Raw genomic sequence first — 22,145 nt, forward strand, 5'->3', positions numbered from 1 at the left:
AATAGAGTTAAACATCAACACAAAAGTATATGAAAGTATAAAAGCAACCTGGTAAAGGTAAATACAGGGTGGGACAAAAGTAGGTTTACAGTTCTAAGCACATGAAACACAGATTTTATTCTTGTATTGTTAATTTTAGTTATTGTATTATTTTTCATATGAACAATTGTAAACCTACGTTTGCCCCACCCTGTATATAGACAAATAAAGAATACCATAATACTCTAAAAGTGGTACAAAACCCACTTTTTCTAGTATACAAATTAAAAATAAAAGCATAATAACTATAACTAGAAATATTTAATTGAGATACATTAAATAGCCAAGTCCTTTTTTATCAATAATTATTTTAAACTTTAAAGATAAGTTCTCCAATCAAAATAAAGTGGCTGAATAGATTTAAGAAAAAACAAGATCCAATTATGCTGTCTACAAAAGACTTACTTTAGACTTACTAGTAAAGACACACAGGCTAAGTAAGAGAAAGATAAGTATCACATAATCTCACTCATATGTGGAATCTAATGAACAAAATAAACAGATGAACAAAATAGGTTCAGAGGCATAGAAGCATGGTACAGACAGTGGATCTCAGAGGGAAGGCGGGGTGGGAAGAGATAACCAAAGAACTTATATGCCTACTAGTGGCCCGGTGCACGAAATTCGTGCACAGGTAGGGTCACTAGGCCTGGTTGGTGATCAAGGCCAATCAGGTTCCCCACCTCCCGGCCTCCCCACCTCCTTCTTCCCTCACCGCCTCCGTGCCGCCACCACGCGGTTCCCCGCCTCCCGGCCTCCCTGCCTCCTCCTCCCCCCACTCTCCCAGTGCCCTGCTGCCGCCGCTGGTCACCCACCATGTTCTGCGCCACCCCCTGGTGGTCAGCGCATGTCACAGCAAGCAATTGAACCTCTGGTCTCCCAGTCGAACTGCCGAGGGGACAATTTGCATGTTGGCCTTTTATTATATAGGACAGGATATGCATAATCCATGGACACAGGCAATAGGATGGAAAAGACCTGAGGTCAGGGGCGGGGGTGGGCGAAAAGTGGTTTTATATATACATATAAAACCCTAATTTGCAAAAAGACCAAACGGTGGAACAACCGAACAACCGGTCGCTATGATGTGTGCTGACCACCAGGAGGCATGCACAGAACATGACAGGTGTTGGCAGCAGGTGGCAGAGGGTGGAACATGGTGGGCGTTGGCTGTGGGAGAATGGTGGAGCAGGTTGAGTGGGGGCACCAGACCAAGGCGGGATGCCAGTTGTCATCTGGGCGAGCCTCTAGTGATTACTGAAAATTCTTTGCTCCTGCACCCCGTGGTCCCACCCGGAGCTCGCACCTGCTACGGGCGCTGGCCCTGCTCGCACCCACAGACGGTGCCGGAGCCACTGCTTGCACCTGCTGCCGGTCCCCTGTGCCAGTCCTGATCACTCGGCACCATCAGCGGGTTCGAGCTACAGCTACCGGCCCCAATGGCCCCTAAGGGCTTCTCCACCTGCCCCTGCTCCAGAGGGGTGATCTGGGCAGCAACTGCCACTCACACCCACTGCTGGCACCGGCCCCAATAGCTCCATGCCATCAGCAGGTGCAAGCGGTGGTGCCTGGAGCAGGGTTGCTGGCAGAGAGGGGACTGGGGGCCACTGTGGGAGGGACAGGCGAGGGCACAGAGGATGGGTTGAGACCCGCCCCTGTGCCCACTGCAGCCTCGCGAACCACAGTTCCTTTCAAGGCGCACAATTTCGTGCACTGGGCCCCACTATAATGATAAGAGCTTCAATTTACCAGAAAGACTTATCAATTATAAATACACTAGAGGCCTGGTGCGTGAAATTCATGCACTGGGGGGGGGGGGTCCCCTCAGCCCAGCCTGCACCCTCTCGCAGTCCAGGACCCCTCAGGGGATGTCTGCCTGCCAACTTAGGCCCATTCCCTGTGGGCCTAAGCCGACAGTTGGAAATCCTTCTGGCAGTCCGGGATCCCTCGCTTCTTACCACCCACCTGCTCAATGCTCCTTACCACTCAGCTCACTGCTCCTTAGCATTGCATGGAGGCAGGAGAGGCTCCCACCACTGCCACTGCGCTCACCAGCCATGAGCCCTATCGTTCTGTGTAGTTGTCTGTGGGCCAACTGCTCTCTCCCTTCTCACTTAGGGCAAAAAGCATGTGAGGGCAGAGTGCACTGTCATGGAACGCAGAGGGCTGCCCAGAGCTGAGGGGAGTGGCTGGGCCCACGGGGCGAGAGGTGGACACAGAGGAGGCTATCTCACCCAATTGTGAGGCGGGCTGGCTGGCCTTCATCTGCTTGACCCCACCCAGGGAGGGACCAAACAGGGTGTCTGCCTCTCCATTCTCCATCCTTCCATTTGTGACACCTGTCACCCTTGCCAGGCCTCCCCCAAAGTGAGTTAAACTCAATCCCTGAATGTAAAAGGGCATGCTGGGGGGCGGGAGGGCTCCACTCCAGTGCCTCCTGATTCCCAGCAACAGGACCTGATTTCAGGATGGAGGCCACAGTTGCACAACATAGATGTTTCAAAAAAAGTTGGGAATGCAGACTTTCGTAAGAGCCCCTATTCCAAAAGGTGGCAGTTTATTCACAATGTGGCAAAGACACCTTCAAGAGTAAGGTAAGTAGGTAAAGTCAGGGCCAAACTGGGCCATTTCCTCATCCAATCTCTGTGAGGCAAGTGAACAGAACCAAGTCTCAGCTCTTCGCAGGACACTTCCAGGTTTTTTTTAAGCCTAAAGGATAGTAGTCTGTCTCCATTCTCGTTCTTTGGGATTTTTTCATCGTCGGATAAAAGGATACGTACATTGGGGCAATCCTCTTGAGATACAATATTCCAGTTGCATCCATGTGACGACGACAGCGCTCCTCAGAGGGAGGGAGCTGACAGATGGGGAGCAGGGAATTCTGAATACCAAATTCTGAATAAGAGAGATGCTAAGCCTTTCCTTCACATGTCTGACACCCCTCTTCAGGCGGCCTGCAGGCGGGGCATCTGCTGGACCTTTACCACTTGATATTCTGGCAAGCTGCCCTGGGCCCTGCTAGGCAGTGTGCAGGGCCACCTGGGCCCAGGGGGAGTCGCCCCCCACCCCGCCTCTCCCCGCTGCCTCCCCAGACACTCCTGGTATAGCTCCTGCACATGGGTGCTGGTCTCCGGGGGCCACACCGAGATGGCAGCGTAGATGCCTTCCATCTGCCACCGCAGCACCCTGTCCGCACACCCGTCGTCCACCTGGGCCAGGCCCTGGCCCCTGCTGCTTAGGCATGCCTGGAGCAGGCCAGGACCTCCACAAAGTGGCAGGGGAACTTGCCCGTCTACAGCTTCAGGACCACTTCTGGATGCTCTGAAAGCCGTAAGCAGCTTCAAAGCGTAGCAGAACCTCTTTGTCCCATTCAAGGGTAACCTCCTGGAAGTCTTTGTTCCTCAGAGTGCGGTAGGTGAGCACTCCCACGTCCTTGTTGAACAGTTCTTTGGCCATGTGCCTGAAGATGTGCACCAGGTACCTGTCAGAGCTAGCACCCTCATGGAGCCTCACCTCCTTCTCCTTCATGTCTCCAAACAGCGTGTCCACAGTGGCGTCATTCGAGGCGAGGTCACTTTGCTCCATTATCTGGGCAATTTCACCTAAGGTTAACACACAGTCAGGACCCTGGGAACTGTGTGAAGCTGTGGGAACATCTTCACAAAGGGCCTCCAGTTTCTTGTCATAACACGGGGCCACAATGACGTGGAAAATCTTGTCTGGGGACAGGTTCTGTGATCTGTTGAAGTAATTCTTCACCAAAAAGCCCATGTACTGCTGGGGAGACTTGGCCATGCAGAGGTGGGGGTGATGGGGTGACCCAGCACACGCTCTACATATTGGTCCCAGCTGGGGTAGGCAGAGGTCAGCATGGGTAGCCGGGGCTCTTCCTCATGGTGCTGGCAGTACCAACACACAAATTCCTTCTGACTCTCCAGGTTGCTGAAGCCCACAGCTATCTTTATGTCAAAGACAGTGCGCCCAAAGGCATTTGAGAAAGCTGCAGAGCCTTCTGGATGCATCAATGACACTGAGGCTGAATTTACCAGCAAAATAAGGCACACGGACACTGCCAGCACCTTGTGCTGTGAGGTATCACATTTCTTATTAAGGTTCAGAACACAGAAGAAGTCCTTAATGTTCTGTTGAGAAACCTGGACTCCTTCCTCTGTGGTCACACAACTGTCACATGCCAGGCAGTCACTCAGAAATATCTTGGCATCAGCCACCTTATGGAATTCTCCCTTCTCTCTGTTCTCCTGAGCTGGACTCTGGATGTTGATTGCAGCATTCTTGTGGTTATCAGTTTTCCTTTTTTTACTACATTCCTTCCAAGTGCAGTGATCACACTTCATATAGAGTGGGGCGGGCGGGGCTGGCTCAAGTGACCTGGAGGAAGCACAGGGAGAGCAATCAGTCACCGCTGGTCACCCCTGCCGCTGCTGGTGGTATCCTTTCTTCCTTGTGGAGCGTCTATGGAGGAGAAGCAGTCGCAGTGCCCGAGGCCAAGTTCCAGGAGGCCGGCAGCGCTGTCGGGATAGAGCCGGAAGCGCTGGTCCATTGCTGCCTGGCCTGTCCTCTGGAGACTGAACCTACAGGACTACTAAGAAAGCCAGTCCCCAGTTCTGCTCCACCTCGGCTACCGATTAATTGGAATCTGAGGGCCGGGAGGAAGGACCAAGAGGCCTGCCTTCCAGCTGCTCGCCAGTCCCCGTGCCACTCACTCTGGTTCCCTGTTAGTCATCCCCTGATCAATGGGAGCCTGCGGGCTGGGGGAGGGACTAAGCGATCTGCCTTCTGCCCGCTCACCAGTCACTGCAGCTACAGATTCATTGGAGCCTGAGTGACCCTGGTTCCCCCGTTAGCCATCCCCTGATCAATGGAGCCTGAAGGCCAGGGGAATGGACCGGTAGTCTGTTCGGTCGTTACAGACCCCGGGTTTTTATATATTAGGATAGGCATCCAACATCTGAGTACATGATATATGAAGCAAACTCTGACAGAAATGAAGGGAGAAATACAGGGCAACACAATAGTTGGCAACTTTACTATCCCTCTTTCAAAAACAGAAAAAAATACAAAGGATCAACAGGAAATTAGAGAACTTGAATAACACTGTAAACCAAATGAGTTTAAGGAAACATTCCACCTAACAATAATAGAATACACATTCTTCTCAAGTACATACAGAACATTCTCCAGAATAAATCACTTATTAGATAACAAAACAAATTTAACACTAGAAAGACTGAAATTTAGTATATACCTATATTGCCCAAAAACAGTCAAAATGACTGCATTGTGAAAGAATAATATCGGAGCACTCTTCACTCATGTTCCTTAGCTTTTCCAATAACTCACTTCTATTCGACATTTCTTTCATGAATTTAGGGCACAAAAGAAATAAAATAAACAACTTATTAGAACACGTATCACTGCATAAAGATTCGAATAACAAGTACTCGTTTAGCTTATTGAGCAACTGCAACTTATCAAGTATTGACAATTTATCATGTACTTGTATGTTATCATGTGACGGTAATCGAAAAAAAATGAAAACTGTTATTTCAATACAGAGCCGACCTGGTCATATAAGAAATTTACTCAATTCAATAATAAGAGTCATAATTTCCCCCCCCCAAGCAGTCAAAATGACTGCTTTTGGGCAATATAGGTATAACACATACATATATACCGGAAATGAAGGAGGGGGAGGTAACTACAATTATTAATAAACGCATTCATATGTTGTAAGAAAAGTCACAAAATTCTAAGACATTGTGTCCTTATATACATAATTGTTTTTCTAATTGAAATTAAAAAACAGTCAAAATGACTTCCTTGGGCAATCTAGTGTTAAGCAAATTTAAGAAGACTGAAATTATTAACACTACATTGCCCAAGGAAGTCATTTTGACTGTTTTTTAATTTCAATTAGAAAAACAATTATGTATATAAGGACACAATGTCTTAGAATTTTGTGACTTTTTTTACAACATATGAATGCATTTATTAAGAAGACTGAAATTATACAAATCATTTGCCAAACATAAAACAAAACTTGAAATTAATGGCAGAAGAAAAATACAAATCAAAGTCAGTGAGATAATGCTTTACACCTGTTAAGGATGGCAATTATGAAAAAACAAAAAAAGTGTTGGTGAAGATGTGGAAAAATTGGAATGCTGTACACTGCTGGTAGAAATTTTGATGCAGCTGCTATGAAAAATGGTATGAAGGTTCCTCCAAATGTTAAAAAATAGAACTAACATATGATCCACCAATTTCAGATCTGGGTATTTATCCAAAAGAATTGAAATCAAAATCTCAAAAACATTCTTGCACTCCGGTATTTATTGCAGCATTATTCACAGGAGCCCAACTGTAAAAGGAATGTATATGTCCATCAATGGATGAATAGATAAGTAAAATGCACATACATAAAATGGAATACTATTTAGCCATGAAAATGAAATCCTGTCACATATGGCAACATGGCTGAATCTAGAGGATATCATGCTATGTCGAATAAGCTAGTCATAGATAAATACTGCATGATTCCACTTATATGAGGTTTCTAGTGTATTCAGAGTCATAGAAGCAGCCCAGCCACCGAGGCTCAGTGGTTGAGCGTCAACCTATGAACCAGGAGGTCATGGTTCTATTCCTGGTCAGAGCACATGCCCAGGTTGCAGGCTCGACCCCCAGAGTGAGGCATGCAGGAGTCAGCCTATCAATGTTTCTCTCTCATCACTGATGTTTCTATCTTCTCTCTCCCTCTCCCTTCATCTCTGAAATCAATTTAAAAAATTTTAAATCATAGAAACAGAAAGTAGAATGGTGGTTGACTGGGGCTTGGAGGAAAAGGACATGGAAGTTGCTATACAATAGTATAAAGATTTAGTTATACAAGATGAATAAGTCCTATATATTTCCTGTACAATATTATGCTCATAATTATAAGGAACACTTACTTTTTTTAAAGAGAGTAGATCTCACATAATGTGATTTTTACCACAAAAAGAAAAAAAATAGTTAGAAAACATGATGGAGGAGATGGCAAAGCAGTGGAAGCATAGCATTTTCATCTGCTGGAATTATCACATTACAAACAAAATAACTATATAGAATGTACAAACAACAGGTACAACACACTGAGACATAAGAAATCCCCTTGACCTTCAAAATGCAAGAACAAGGAAGGAAACCACCAACAGCCACATGACCTGCAAGGTATCAACAATTCTGTGGTAACTAGTGGCCCGATGCACGAATTCATGCACACTGAAAGAAAATTAATTAGAAGAAATATTTTAATATCCCTATTCTCTATAATAGAAGTGTCAACCAAATTCATGATCCACAATGACAAGTGGAAACACACACACACACACACACACACACACACGCGTGATCGGCGCCAGTGAGAGCTTTATATGTATTGCACATGTGCAACTCAACTTAGCCTTTTATATATATAGAATAAAGTTGCTTAATTAGACCTGCTTTCTGATTTAGCTAAACTTTATCCAGCCCAGTGAAGCACCCCAACTTCTCTTTCAGGTAACTGTCAGCAATATAGCAGTAAATATCAACCCGAAGCAGATTATTATGGTAGATCACACAGGGAGAACAAAGGGTAAAATATTTAACAGCAACAGTGTTGGACTATATTCTGTGCAGTGAGAAAACCTCAAGTCATTTTCAAGGTCCACCATTTCTTACTTCTTTTCAGTCAGGTCAAGTTTCTAAGCTTCCTAAATCTCCGTTTTCTGGCTACTGAAAAAAAAAAATAGGATTCCACCGAGTATCCTACCTACCTACTCCAGGACTTCTGTGAGGATCAAATGAGATGAGGCATGGGAAAATACTTCACAGACATTTGGTTACAGTGTGAAATGTTTCCACCTGGCTATAAAGCAAGTTGTGTTCCTGGGCTGAAGAAACTGCAAGGAGGCTAGTCATCGCTAGGGAGAGGAAGCCAAGTGTTGCTACATGACATCATTTCCCACCGCCCACTGCCACCATTTCTGGGCTGGGCTGTGGGCCGCATTTTGCACCATGGGGTCTCAGCAGCATCGGCTGCGAGAGAGTGGGCTGTCGCTCCAGGGTGATGGCGGGGCCTGTGTCCCACTTGGGGGAAGCTGAGTGTTGCTTTGTGGGCACCAGGTCCGTGGTGCCGTTTCTCTGTAAGTGGCCAGTGTGTATCACAGCAGCTCCTGCATTGAGTGTGTGCCCCCTGGTGGTCAGTGTGCATCATAGCTACCAGACGGATGAACACATAGCATATTAGCCTTTTATATATATAGATAAGGAGAGGCCACCTGATCAGAATACCCAGAGTGTATTCACTGTAAAACTTAGTGGCCAAATTAGGAACAGTACATGACAAAGGGCTGTTTTTTAATCCCAATAGTAAATGAATGCAAGCTGTCTGAGATAATACATTCTGAAGGAGCTGGAAAAGTCTAATCCCATGAACTCTCAAAATTCATCAATAAAAAAAACTAAATAAATAAACTCACCAATAAATCTTCCTTTCAGGACACAATGAGGAAAAACTGCTGGAAGTGGAATTAAAATTAGGCAAGACAAGGACAATAGAAGTAAAGGAGAAGACCCAGACAAAAGAAATGAAGGGGAAGAGAGACAGGATATCACTGAAAACAACACAAAAGGCAGCTCTATGAAGTTAGAAAAGCTAGATGAACCAAGCCTCTAAAAGCTCAGGTCAGGCAAAGTCATTTCATATAAAAATGAGCAACAGGAAATGATCAAAATCAAACCCATATAAGCTTAGTATAAAAATACAAAATAATAAACAGAATTACAGCACTACAGACCAGGAGAGTACAAGAGAAAGGCATGATTATAAAATAATTAATATAAGCTAAAATTTTAAGAAAAAGCCCAGCCGGCATGACTCAGTGGTTTAGTGTCCATCTATGAACCAGGAGGTAATGCCTAGGTTGCAGGTGCATGCAAGAGGCAACCAATCAATGACTCTCTCTCATCAGTGATGTTTCTATCTCTCTCCCCCTCAACCTCCCTATCTGAAATCAATAAAAAAATTTTTAAAAAATTTTATTTAAAGAAAAATCACATTTTAAAAGTAAAGCCTAAATTAGAATGAAAATGAAGAAATAATCAGGGGCAAATAAACTCAACATATAATTTCTTAAGAGCAGCAGAAGGTGCAAAAGATGAAAATGCAAATAATTAAAAATAAATGAGACAGAGGGGGAGAAATGGCAGCCGAATAGGCAGCCATGTCCTATGCCTTATCCTGGAGCAGATAGAAGGAGCAACTAAATCGAATAACATTCACCAGGAAATGGCAAATTAGACACAGCTGGTAAGACAATTCACAGCCTGAAAGGGGAGAGAACGCCTACAAAATGGTAGGATCAGGGATCTGGGCTGAAGTGACATGCATGACCACCAGGCCGAGAGGGTCAAAAAAAAGTTGCACTTGCACCATGGTCATGTCCTTTGAGGACAGGCGTAACATCCAACTGTGGAAAGGAAGTCCACAGGGCTGCTGGTAGCTGGGGAATATAGATCTAAGTCCACAGCTGAGAGAGGCTGCACCCAGAAAGGCAGCCTAAGAGTTGCCCAAAACCTCGTGGTGCCGGGGAAATAGAAACTCATAGTGGCGAAGTTGCTTTGCCTCTGTTCTGTCCGTGCTTTTATTCCCTAATCCCAGTTCATAGGACCTTTCCATTACAAACAATCACATGAGGCTGTGGTACAGGTGGAGGTGCAGATTAGTGGAGTCTGGGGAGAGGTTCTTGAGGGGAGCAGGGCAGGGAGAGGTGACCAGGAATCTGGCACTCTCTGGACCTAAGCAGCCATTTTTTCCCTGAAGAGTCAGCCCCTCCCAGCAGCCTAAAGACAGCTAATATAGCCACACCCAGCCTACACATTGATCTTTACTAAGAAAACAAAGACTCTGTATAGCCCCAAGGAGCCCTCCAGGACTGGGTTGAAAAGGGGACATTCAGTCCTAGAAACCAATACAGCACCACCTCCATCTAAAGGCCTGTCAGAAATATTCACTTGAGTGATTAACACTAGAAAGACTGAAACTTAGTATATACCTATATAGCCCAAAAGCAGTCAAAATGACTGCATCGTGAAAGAATAATATCGGAGCACTCTTCACTCATGTTCCTTAGCTTTTCCAATATCTCACTTCTATTCGACATTTCTTTCATGAATTTAGGGCACAAAAGAAATAAAATAAACAACTTATTAGAACAAGTATCACTGCATAAAGATTCAAATAACAAGTACTAGTTTAGCTTATTGAGCAACTGCAACTTATCAAGTATCGACAATTTATCATGTACTTGTATGTTATCATGTGACGGTAATCGAAAAAAAATGAAAACTGTTATTTCAATACAGAGCCGAACTGGTCATATAAGAAATTTACTCAATTAAATAATAAGAGTCATTTGATTATTTAAAATTTCCCAAGCAGTCAAAATGACTGCTTTTGGGCAATATATGTATAACACAGATATATATACCGGAAATGGAGGAGGGGGAGGTAACTACAATTATTAATAAACGCATTTATATGTTGTACAAAAAGTCACAAAATTCTAAGACATTGTGTCCTTATATACATAATTGTTTTTCTAATTGAATTTAAAAAGCAGTCAAAATGACTTCCGTGGGCAATCTAGTGTTAAAATTGACAGAAGACAGAAAGCAGCTCTGTGAAGTTAAAAAAGCTAGATGAACCAAGCCTCTAAAAGCTGGTCCCGCCTACTTGCAGACAAGGTTGTGGAGACAGGCACAAAGAAGGGAGCTATGGATCCCTTGGAACTTCACCATGATGTTGACTACTTAACATGAAAATGAGAAGGGTCAGACAGCAACAGAAGACTGGAGTCTGAATCCCAGCAACAACACAGAGCGGGTAACTACTAAGGAACCAGCTCTGGATAGTTGACCTCTCCAAATCAGTTTTAAGTGCGATAGAGAAGCCATATAGCCTCAGAGGCCAATCCCAGACACGGCCACCCAGAGGCTGAGCCACAAACTGACTCTTTGCTAAACACAAAATAAGGCAGTCTGGGAAACAAATACGGCCTGCTTTAAAATAAGGACTGTGGTTTACAACACAGAGGAACAGTGTATCGCAGGGAAACTCAACACACTCCTGAAGACCTGGCAGGACTAAAGGCGAGCCAGACTGAAGAATAGAAGAACCGAAGGACCTTCACAACTGCAAATTTTTTTTTTCTTTTTTCACCTTTTAACTAAGAAACCAATTTTTTTTTCTTCTTTTCCTTCTTTTTTTTCCTCTTCTTTTTCCATCACCTGATTTTACCCTGTTAATTACTACCTTCTTACTTTTAACCAGTATTATTACTGCTACCATTTTACCATTTTTTAAAGTGACATTTTATTTTCTCTTTATTTTATTTTGGGGTTAGTGTTCTCCATTCTATTTTCACCATTATATTATTGGTTGTTCCTAGTTTGCATCCATCTCCAGGGAGCTGTTGCTGGAATTTGTTTGGATTAGTGGTGGTTCTATAGGAGTATTCTCCTCATATAAAAAGTCTCTTCCACTCTTCCTCTTCATTCTCTCTTTTTGCTTTTTTTTTCTTTTATTTTCTCGCTTCTATTTTCCCCCCTCCTTTTTCCCAATTTCATTTTTGCACTCCTTTTTTTGGTCCCTACTTTTCTTTTCTTTTTTCTCTTTTATCTTTTTCTCTTCCTTCTTCCTTATCCCATAATTTTCTTAATTTGGGTGGTCACCTTTATTTGAGGTTATTAATATCGTGAATATATTTGTGTTTAGTGCCTAGTACGTGGTGCCTTGTTGTGTTGTATTGTGTGCCTTTCAATCAACACAGCAGATCCAAGCAACAGCAGCCTCCTGAGCACCACGCCCTCTGCAGAGGAACAGCAGCTGTACGTGAAACCTCGCCCCACCAGCCAGAAGAGCCACCACAGCTGTGAACAGCACCCACCAGAGGAGCTGCTGCCAACTGAACAGCAGCTGCTACCGCAACCACCCGAAGAGCAACCACAGACCAAGGAGTCACTGCCACCCAAGGAGCAGCCACTGAAAGACTCAACGTCTAGATATGTCAGTGAGATCAAACATGGGTAGACAAAGAAACCCCCAAAGGAAAGAGAAGGAGGACTCTCCAGAAAAACAGCTAAGTAATACAGAGGCATGCAACATGACAGAAAAAGAATTCAGAATAAGGGTCCTAGAGTGCATAAACCGGATGGAGGAAAAAATCGACGACCTATGCAAGAAGCAAGACGAAACAGATGAAAAAATCAATAACATATGGAAGAAGCTAGAAGAAACAGATGAAAAAATCAACAACTTAAGTAAGACCCAAGAAGAAATGAAGAGTGATATAGCTGCAATGAAAAACACCATTGAATGTATCAACAGTAGACTAGGAGAAGCGGAGGACCGAATTAGTGAATTAGAAGACAAGGAAGCAAAACACACCCAAAATGTACTGCAATTGGAGAAAAAAATGAAAAGACAGGAGGAGAGCCTAAGGGAGCTTTGGGACAACATGAAACGAAACAACATACGAATAATAGGGGTGCCAGAACAACAGAAAGATGAACAAGGATTAGAAAACTTATTCGAAGAAATAATATCAGAAAACTTCCCTGAGGTGGGGAAGAAAAAAGTCACACAAGCCCAGAGAGTCCCAAGCAAGGTGAACCCGAAAAGACCCACACCAAGAAACATCATAATTAACATGGCAAATATTCAGGACAAAGAGAGAATCTTACAGGCTGCAAGAGAGAGACGGAAAGTTACATACAAGGGATCTCCCATTAGATTATCAAATGATTTCTCAACAGAAACACATCAGGCCAGAAAAGAATGGACGGAAATTTACAAAGTGATGCAAAGCAAAGGACTGAATCCAAGAATACTCTATCCAGCAAGGCTATCATTCAAACTTGAAGGGGAAATAAGAAGCTTCACAGACAAAAAAAGGCTAAGGGAGTTTATCACCACCAAGCCAGCAATGCAAGAAATGCTAAAGGGACTGGTGTAAAAAGAAGAACTAAAAAGCCCAGAAAGAAAACAGCCACACACAAAAAAAGAAATGGCTACAAACAAGTACCTTTCAATAATAACTTTAAATGTAAACGGGCTAAATGCTCCAACCAAAAGATATCGAGTGGCTGAATGGATAAAAAATCATGACCCATACATTTGCTGTCTACAAGAGACCCACCTCATTAGAAAGGCCTCACACAGACTGAAAGTGAAGGGCTGGAAAAATATCTTTCAGGCTAATGGAAAAGAAAAGAAAGCTGGGGTAGCAATACTTATATCAGACAAAATAGACCTCAAAGTGAAGGCCATAACAAGAGATACGGAAGGCCACTTCATAATACTAAAGGGATCAATACAACAAGAAGATATAACCCTGATAAACATATATGCACCCAATGCAGGAGCAACCAAATACATAAAAAATCTCCTGGAAGATATCAAAGGAGAGATCAACAACAGTACAATCATAGTAGGGGACTTTAATCCCCTACTGTCATCACTGGATAAATCCTCTAGACAAACAATCAGCAAAGAAACAGCAATCCTAAATGACTCACTAGATCAGATGGACTTAATTGACATCTTCAGAACACTTCACCCCACAGCCACGGAATATAAATTCTTCTCAAGTGCTCATAGGACAGATTCAAAAATAGACCACATATTGGGTCACAAACAAAGTCTCCCCAAATTCAAGAAGATTGAAATCATACCAAGCATCTTCTCAGACCACGATGGAGTAATATTAGAAATTAACTACAATAAAAACAACCCAAAATACTCAAACACTTGGAAGCTGAAAAGCATGTTATTAAATATTGATTGGGTTACCAATGAGATCAAAGAAGAAATTAAAAACATCCTGGAAACTAATGACAATGAAAACACAACAATCCAAAACCTATGGGACACAATGAATGCAGTCCTGAGAGGAAAGTTTATAGCTCTACAGGCCTATCTCAAAAAACAAGAAAAAATGGTAGTAAATCATCTAACTCTACAACTCAAAGAATTACAAAGAGAGCAACAAAGAAACCCCAGAGTGAGCAGAAGGAAGGAGATAATAAAGATTAAAGCAGAAATAAATGACATAGAGACCAAAAAAATAATACAGAAAATCAATGAAACCAAGAGTGGTTCTTCGAAAGGATAAGCAAGATTGACAAACCTCTAGCCATGCTCACCAAGAAGCAAAGAGAGAGGACCCAAATAAACAAAATCAGAAACGATAGGGGCGAAATAACAACAGACCCCACAGAAATAAAAATGATTGTTAAAAAATACTATGGACAGCTCTACTCCAACAAACTAGACAACCTGGAAGACATGGACAAATTCCTAGAAAAATACAACATTCCAAAACTCAATCAGGAAGAATCTAAAAATCTCAATAGGCCAATAACTATGGAAGAAACTGAAGCAGTCATCAAAAAGCTTCCATCCAACAAAAGCCCAGGACCAGACGGCTTCACAGGGGAATTTTACCAAACATTCAAGGAAGAACTAAAACCTATCCTCCTCAGACTACTACAAAAAATTCAGGAGGAAGGAACACTTCCAAGCTCATTCTATGAAGCCAGCATCACCCTAATACCAAAACCCAGTAAAGACAACACAATGAAAGAGAATTACAGGCCAATATCGCTCATGAACATAGATGCCAAAATCCACAACAAAATCTTAGCAAATCGGATCCAGCAGTACATCAGAAAGATCATACACCATGACCAAGTAGGATTCATCCCAGGGATGCAAGGATGGTACAATATCCGCAAATCAATAAACGTGATACATCACATAAACAAATGAAAGAAAAAAACCACATAGTCATATCAATTGATGCAGAAAAAGCATTTGAAAAAATTCAACACCCATTTTTGATAAAAACTCTCAGCAAGGTGGGAGTAGAAGGATCATACCTCAACATAATAAAAGCCATATATGACAGGCCCACAGCCAACATCATACTCAGTGGACAAAAACTAACACCATTTCCCCTAAGAACAGGAACAAGACAGGGATGCCCGCTCTCACCACTCCTGTTCAACATAGTACTGGAAGTGTTAGCCATTGCAATTAGGCAAGAGGAAGAAATAAAAGGCATCCAAATTGGAAAAGAGGAAGTAAAACTGTCCTTATTTGCAGACAACATGATATTATACATACAAAACTCTAGATACTCCATCAAAAAACTACTAGACTTAATACATGAATTTGGCAATGTAGCAGGATACAAAATTAACCCCAAGAAATCCGAGGCATTTCTATACACCAATAGTGAACTTTCAGAAAGAGAGATTACAAAAACAATCCCATTTACCATCGCACCAAAGAAATTAAGCTACCTAGGAATAAACTTAACTAAAGAGGTAAAAGACCTCTACTCAGAAAACTACGGGACGTTGAAAAAAGAGATAGAGGAAGACATAAACAAATGGAAGAACATTCCGTGTTCATGGATTGGTAGGATCAACATCATTAAAATGTCCATACTACCCAAATCAATCTATAAATTCAACGCACTTCCCATTAAAATACCAACGGCATACTTCACAGATCTAGAACGAACTCTCCAAAAATTCATCTGGAATAAAAAAAGACCCCGAATAACTGCAGCAATCCTGAGAAAGAACAAAGTAGGTGGGATCTCAATACCAGATATCAAGCTGTATTACAAAGCCACTGTTCTCAAAACTGCCTGGTACTGGCACAAGAACAGACAATGGAATAGAATAGAGAGCCCAGAAATTGGCCCGAACCAATATGCTCAGTTAATATTTGACAAAGGAGGCAAGAACATACAACGGAGCCAGGATAGTCTCTTCAATAAATGGTGTTGGGAAAATTGGACAGATACATGCAAGAAAATGAAACTAGACAAACAACTTACACCATACACAAAAATAAACTCAAAATGGATAAAGGACTTAAATGTACGACAGGAAACCATAAAAATTCTAGAAGAATCCAAAGGCAACAAAATCTCAGACATATGCCGAAGCAATTTCTTCACTGATACAGCTCCTAGGGCACTTGAAACTAAAGAGAAAATGAACAAATGGGACTACTTCAAAATAAAAAGCTTCTGCACAGCAAAAGAAACCATCAACAAAACAACAAGAAAACCCACTGTGTGGGAAAACATATTTGCCAATGTCATATCTGATAAGGGCCTAATCTCCAAAATTTATAGGGAACTCATACAACTTAACAAAAGGAAGATAAACAATCCAATCAAAAAATGGGCAAAGGACCTAAATAGACACCTTTCTAAAGAGGACATTCAGAAAGCCAAGAGACATATGAAAACATGCTCAAAGTCACTAATCATCCGAGAGATGCAAATCAAAACAACAATGAGGTATCATCTCACACCTGTCAGACTGGCTATCATCAACAAATCAACAAACGACAAGTGCTGGAGAGGATGTGGAGAAAAAGGAACATTTGTGCACTGCTGGTGGGAATGCAGACTGGTGCAGCCACTATGGAAGACAGTATGGAGTTTCCTCAAAAAACTACAAATGGAACTACCATTTGACCCTGTGATCCCACTTCTAGGAATATATCCCAGGAAACCAGAAACACCAATCAGAAAGGATATATGCACCCATATGTTCATAGCAGCACAATTCACCATAGCTAAGATCTGGAAACAGCCTAAGTGCCCATCAGTAGATGAATGGATTAGAAAACTGTGGTACATCTACACGATGGAATACTATGCTGATGTAAAAAAGAAGGAACTCCTACCATTTGCAACGGCATGGATGGAACTGGAGAGCATTATGCTAAGTGAAATAAGCCAGTCAATGAAGGAAAAATACCCCATGATCTCACTCATTCATGGATAATAGAGACCATTATAAACTTTTGAACAGTAATAGATACAGAGGTAGAGCTGCCTCAAACAGATTGTCAAACTGCAGCGGGAAGGCCGGGGAAAGTTGGGGGGCAGGAGGGAGGGGTATAAGAGATCAACCAAAGGACTTGTATGCATGCATATATGCATAACCAATGGACATGGGACGCTGGGGGGTGGGGGAGGCCAGGGGATAGTCAAGAGCGGGGAAAAAAAAAAGACACATATGTAGTACCCTTTGTAATACTTTAAGCAATTAAAAAAAATAAATTAATTAATTAAAAAAAAGGTAAAGGGATTGAGAGGTACAGATTGGTAGTTACAAAATAGTCATAAGGATGTAAAGTACAGTATATGAAATATAGTCAATAATATTGTAATAACTGTGTATAGTGCCAGGTGGGTACTGAAAATATCAGGGGAACCACTTTGTAAATTATATGGTTGTCTAACCACTAGGCTGTACACCTGAAACTAATACAAAATAACATTGAATGTAAACTACAATTGAAAAAATTATATTTTAAAAGATGATTTATGTAAATCACTTTATAAAATAGGAAGTAAGATTCAAGTGTACGTTAATAAAATATCTTTATCAAATTTAAAAAAAATAAAATAAAAGTTCCAACGGCATATTTCACACACCTACAAGAAACTCTCCAAAAATTCATATGGAATAAAAAAAGACCCCAAATAGCCGCAGCAATCCAAGAAAGAAGACCAAGTTCAAGGGATCACAATACTAGATATCAAGCTATAATAGAAAGCTACTATTCTCAAAACTGCCTGGTACTGGCCCAAGAAGAGACATATAGACCAACAGAACAGAACAAAGAACCCAGAAACCAACCCAAGTCATTATGCTCAATTAATATTTGACATAGGTGGCAAGAGCATACAATGGAGTCTAAGACAGTCTCTTCAATAAATGGTGTTGGTAAAATTGGTCAGACACATGCAAAACAATTAAACTAGACCACCAACTCACACCATACACAAATATAAACTCAAAATGGAAAAAGGACTTAAATGTAAGACGGGAAATCATAAAAACCTTGGAAGAATCCACAGGCAGCAAAATATCAGACATATGTTGTAGCAATATATTTATTTAATGATACAGCTCCTAGGGAACGGAGACTAAAGAAAACATGCAAATGGGACTACATCAAAATAAAAACTTCTGCACAGCAAAGGAAACCATCAACAAAACAATAAGAAAGCCCACTGCATGGGAGAACATATTTGCCTATGATATATCTCATAAGGGCCTAAACTCCAACATTTATAGGGAACTCTTACATGTTAACAAAAGGAAGATAAACAATCCAATCAACAAATGGGCAAAGGACTATATAGAAACTTTTTGAAAGTGGACATACAGAAGGCCAAGAGACATATGAAAACATGCCCAAGGTCGCTAATCATCCGAGAGATGCAAATCAAAATGACAATGAGGTACCATCTCAAACCTGTCAGAATGTCTATCATCAACAAATCAACAAATGGCAAGTGCTGGTGAGGATGCGGAGAAAAAGGAATTCTTGTTCACTACTGGTGGGAATGCAGACTGGTGCAGCTACTGTGGAAAACAGTATGGAATTTCCTTAAAAAGTTAAAAATGGAACTCTCATTTGACCCTGTAATCCCACTTTTTGGCATATCTCCTGAGAAATCAGAAAGACCAATAAGAAAGGATATATGCACCCCTAAGTTCACAGCAGCACAATTTACAATAACTAAGATTTGGAAACAGCCTAAGTGCCCAATCGCAGATGAGTGTATTTAAAAACCTGTGGTACATCTACACAGTTGAATACTATGCTGCTGTAAAAAGGAAGGAACTCCTACCATTTGTAACAGTATGGATGGAACTGGTGAGCATTATGCTAAGTGAAATAAGCCAATCAGAGAAAGATAAATATCACATTACCTCACTCATATGTGAAATATTATGAACAACATATACTGACGATCTAAAACAGATCCAGAGGGGAGACAACCAAGATGGCGGCATAGGTAAACACCTGAACTTGCTGCCACACACAACCACATTAAAACTACAACTAAAAGACAAAACGAATATCATCCAGAACCATGGGAAGGCTGGCTGAGTGGAAATTCTACAACTACAAGGAAAGAGAAAAGCGCATTGAGTCCGGTAGGAGGTGCAGAGGGGTGGAAGTGTGGAGGTATGGAGGCGTGCCAAAGGAGCTGGCAGCTGGGTACGCTGTTGTCTTTTTCAACTGGGAGGGAGGCACAAGCTCCTGACTGCTCTGAACTCCAGTTCCGGGTGACAATCTGGGGACCCAGACTCATACGGAGAGAAACTGGACTGTCTGGCATTGGGCTGGAACATGAGGGCAGCTTTCTTGCAGAGGTGCTCGCAGCTTTCATTGTTCCTGCACAGGGCCGAGGGGCACAGAGACCTGGGACCTCTCCAAGGCAGGGCTGAAGGGAAGCCATTGCAGTTTGCTCCGCCCCGGTGATTCCCTAAGACCCCACCCCACCCAATTTACAATCCCCATTCAAGCTGTGGCAAAGGCCTTTGCATACAAATGGCCTGGCCTTTCTCTGTCTAAAAACCTGACAAACTGCAGCTGGGTCAGAGAGCTCCAGAGCTTCCAAAAGAAGGCCCAAGGCTAGTCAGCAGCCTGCATTGTTTCACAGCTGCGCCTCATCTGGGCACCTCCAAACCCCAAAGAAGAGGAATCTGCAGATCTCTCTGTAACTCCTGCTGGGTGGCCTCAAGCAGTGGCTGACTTTGCACCTCCTTGGAGATCCAAGAGCCAGTGTACCCAGTGGTCAGAATGAGACCATCCACATTACAACTCTTCACATCCATAAGAGACAGACTCGGGGCAAACTCAGTGAGCGCCAAAGCTCCACTGAAGCAAGTCCTGCCTAATAAGGGTGTCTCCAGCACAGAAGTTCTCCCACTGTAGACACAACTGGCCTCACAGCCAACTGGCCTGGAGGTCAATTCCTCCCAGTGATATCTACAACAATCAAGGCTTAACTACAACAAGACTGTGCACACAGCCCACAAGGGCGTGCACCAAGAGTGTCCACATCAAGTGATCGGGGAGGCTAAGCCACTGGGCCCTATAGGACGCCTAGTACACAAAGCCACTCTGTCAACACAGGGAACCAGCCAAAATGCAGAGACAAAGAAACGTGTCACAAATGAAAGAAATGGATGAAAGCAAAATACTGGATATAGAGTTCAAAACCATGGTTATAAGGTTACTCAAGAACAGCCATGGGCAAACTACAGCCCGCGGGCCGGATCCGGCCCGTTTGAAATGAATAAAACTATTGAAAAAAACGACTGTACCCTTTTATGTAATGATGTTTACTTTGAATTTATATTAGTTCACACAAACACTCCATCCATGCTTTTGTTCCAGCCCTCCGGTCCAGTTTAAGAACCCATTGTGGCCCTCAAGTCAAAAAGTTTGCCCACCCCTGCTCAAGAATCTTCTAGAAACCTCCAAGAAATTTAGTGAGACCCTCGAGGATATGAAAAAGGTCCAACTAGAAATTAAGCATACACTGACTGAAATAAAGAATAACATACAGAGATCCAACAGCAGATTAGAGGATTCCAAGAGTCAAGTCAAAGATTTGAAATATGAAGAAGCAAAAAACACCCAACCAGAAAAGCAAAATGAAAAAAGAACCCAAAAATATGAAGATATTGTAAGGAGCCTCTGGGACAACTTCAAGCGTACCAACATCCGAATTATGATGGTGCCAGATGAAGAGAGACAGCAAGATACTGAACACCTATTTGAAGAAATAATGACAGAAAACTTCCCCTATGTGGTGAAAGAAATAGACTTACAAGTCCAAGAAGCACAGAGAACCCCAAACAAGAGGAATACAAAGAGGACCACACCAAGATACATCATAATTAAAATGCCAAGAGCAAAAGACCACGTGAGAATATTAAAAGCAGCAAGAGAAAAACAGTTAGTTACCTACAAGGGAGTACCCATATGATGGTTAGCTGATTTCTCAACAGGAACTATGCAGGCCAGAAGGGAGTGGCAAGAAATATTCAAAGTGATGAATAGCAAGGACCTACAACCAAGATTACTCTACCCAGCAAAGCTATCATTTAGAATTGAAGGTCAGATAAAGAGCTTCACAGATAAGAAAAAGCTAAAGGAGTTCATCACTGACAAACCAGTATTATATGAAATGCTGAAGGGTATTCTTTAAGAAGAGTAAGAAGAAGAAAAAGGTAAAGATACAAATTATGAACAACAAATACACATCTATCAACAAGTGAATCTAAAAATCAAGTGAATAAGAAAACTGACAAACAGAATAAACTGGTGAATAGAATAGAATCAAGGGCAAAGAAAGAGAGTGGACTGACAATTCTCGGGGGAAAGGGGGTGTGGTGGGTGTGGGAAGAGACTGGACATAAATCGTACACCTATAGACGAGGACAGTGAGGGGGGTAAGGGTAGGTGGTGGGGTGGGAACTGGGTGGACGGAAGCTATGGGGGGAAAAAGAGAAAGAACTGTAATAATCTGAACAATAAAGATTTATTTAAAAAATTAAATTAAATAAAAAATATATCCAGAGACATAGAAGCATCGAACAGACCATCCATCCTCAAGGGGAAGGGGGGTTGCAGCAGGGAGGGTTGAGGGGGCGGGGTGAGAGATCAACCATATAAGCATAACCCATGGACACATTCCATAGGGGCTTGAGGGCATGTCCTAGGAAGGTGGGAACAAGCAGGGAGAGGTCAATGGGGGAAAAAAGATTCATATGTAATACTTTAAACAATAAAGAATTTTAAAAAACGAATTAACAAAAAAATAAAAAATATATATATGATAACAATAATGTAATGGGGTTAGAGTGCACCTATATAGCAGCACCATTTTTGTATGCTATTGAAGCTAAATTATAATTAATTCAAATTACATTGTTATAAATTTAGGATGTTAATTATAATCCCTACAGTACACATTAATTTCTAAAAAATATATACAAAATTAAATGAGAAGGAAATCAAAGTGGTACACAAAAATAATCAACTATACCTGAAAAGGGCAAGATTTGAAGGAGAAAAATGGTTAACAACATAGTGAAAACAAATAAAGGCAGAAATCCTTCCTAATTAGAAATAACTACAAAAGTAAATGAATTAG

General features: G+C 42.1%; 1 protein-coding gene and 1 pseudogene across 1 annotated transcript in view; both read right to left on the minus strand.

Moving 5' to 3' along the window:
* Window positions 1-22,145, minus strand: part of ABCB7 (ATP binding cassette subfamily B member 7) — a 202,958-nt gene that overhangs the window by 140,644 nt on the left and 40,169 nt on the right. The gene's annotated exons all lie outside the window — the stretch shown is intronic.
* Window positions 2,132-5,351, minus strand: LOC118653729 (annotated as a pseudogene).

This window comes from Myotis myotis, unplaced genomic scaffold (assembly GCF_014108235.1).
Source record: "Myotis myotis isolate mMyoMyo1 unplaced genomic scaffold, mMyoMyo1.p scaffold_m19_p_4, whole genome shotgun sequence".
NCBI lineage: Eukaryota > Metazoa > Chordata > Mammalia > Chiroptera > Vespertilionidae > Myotis > Myotis myotis.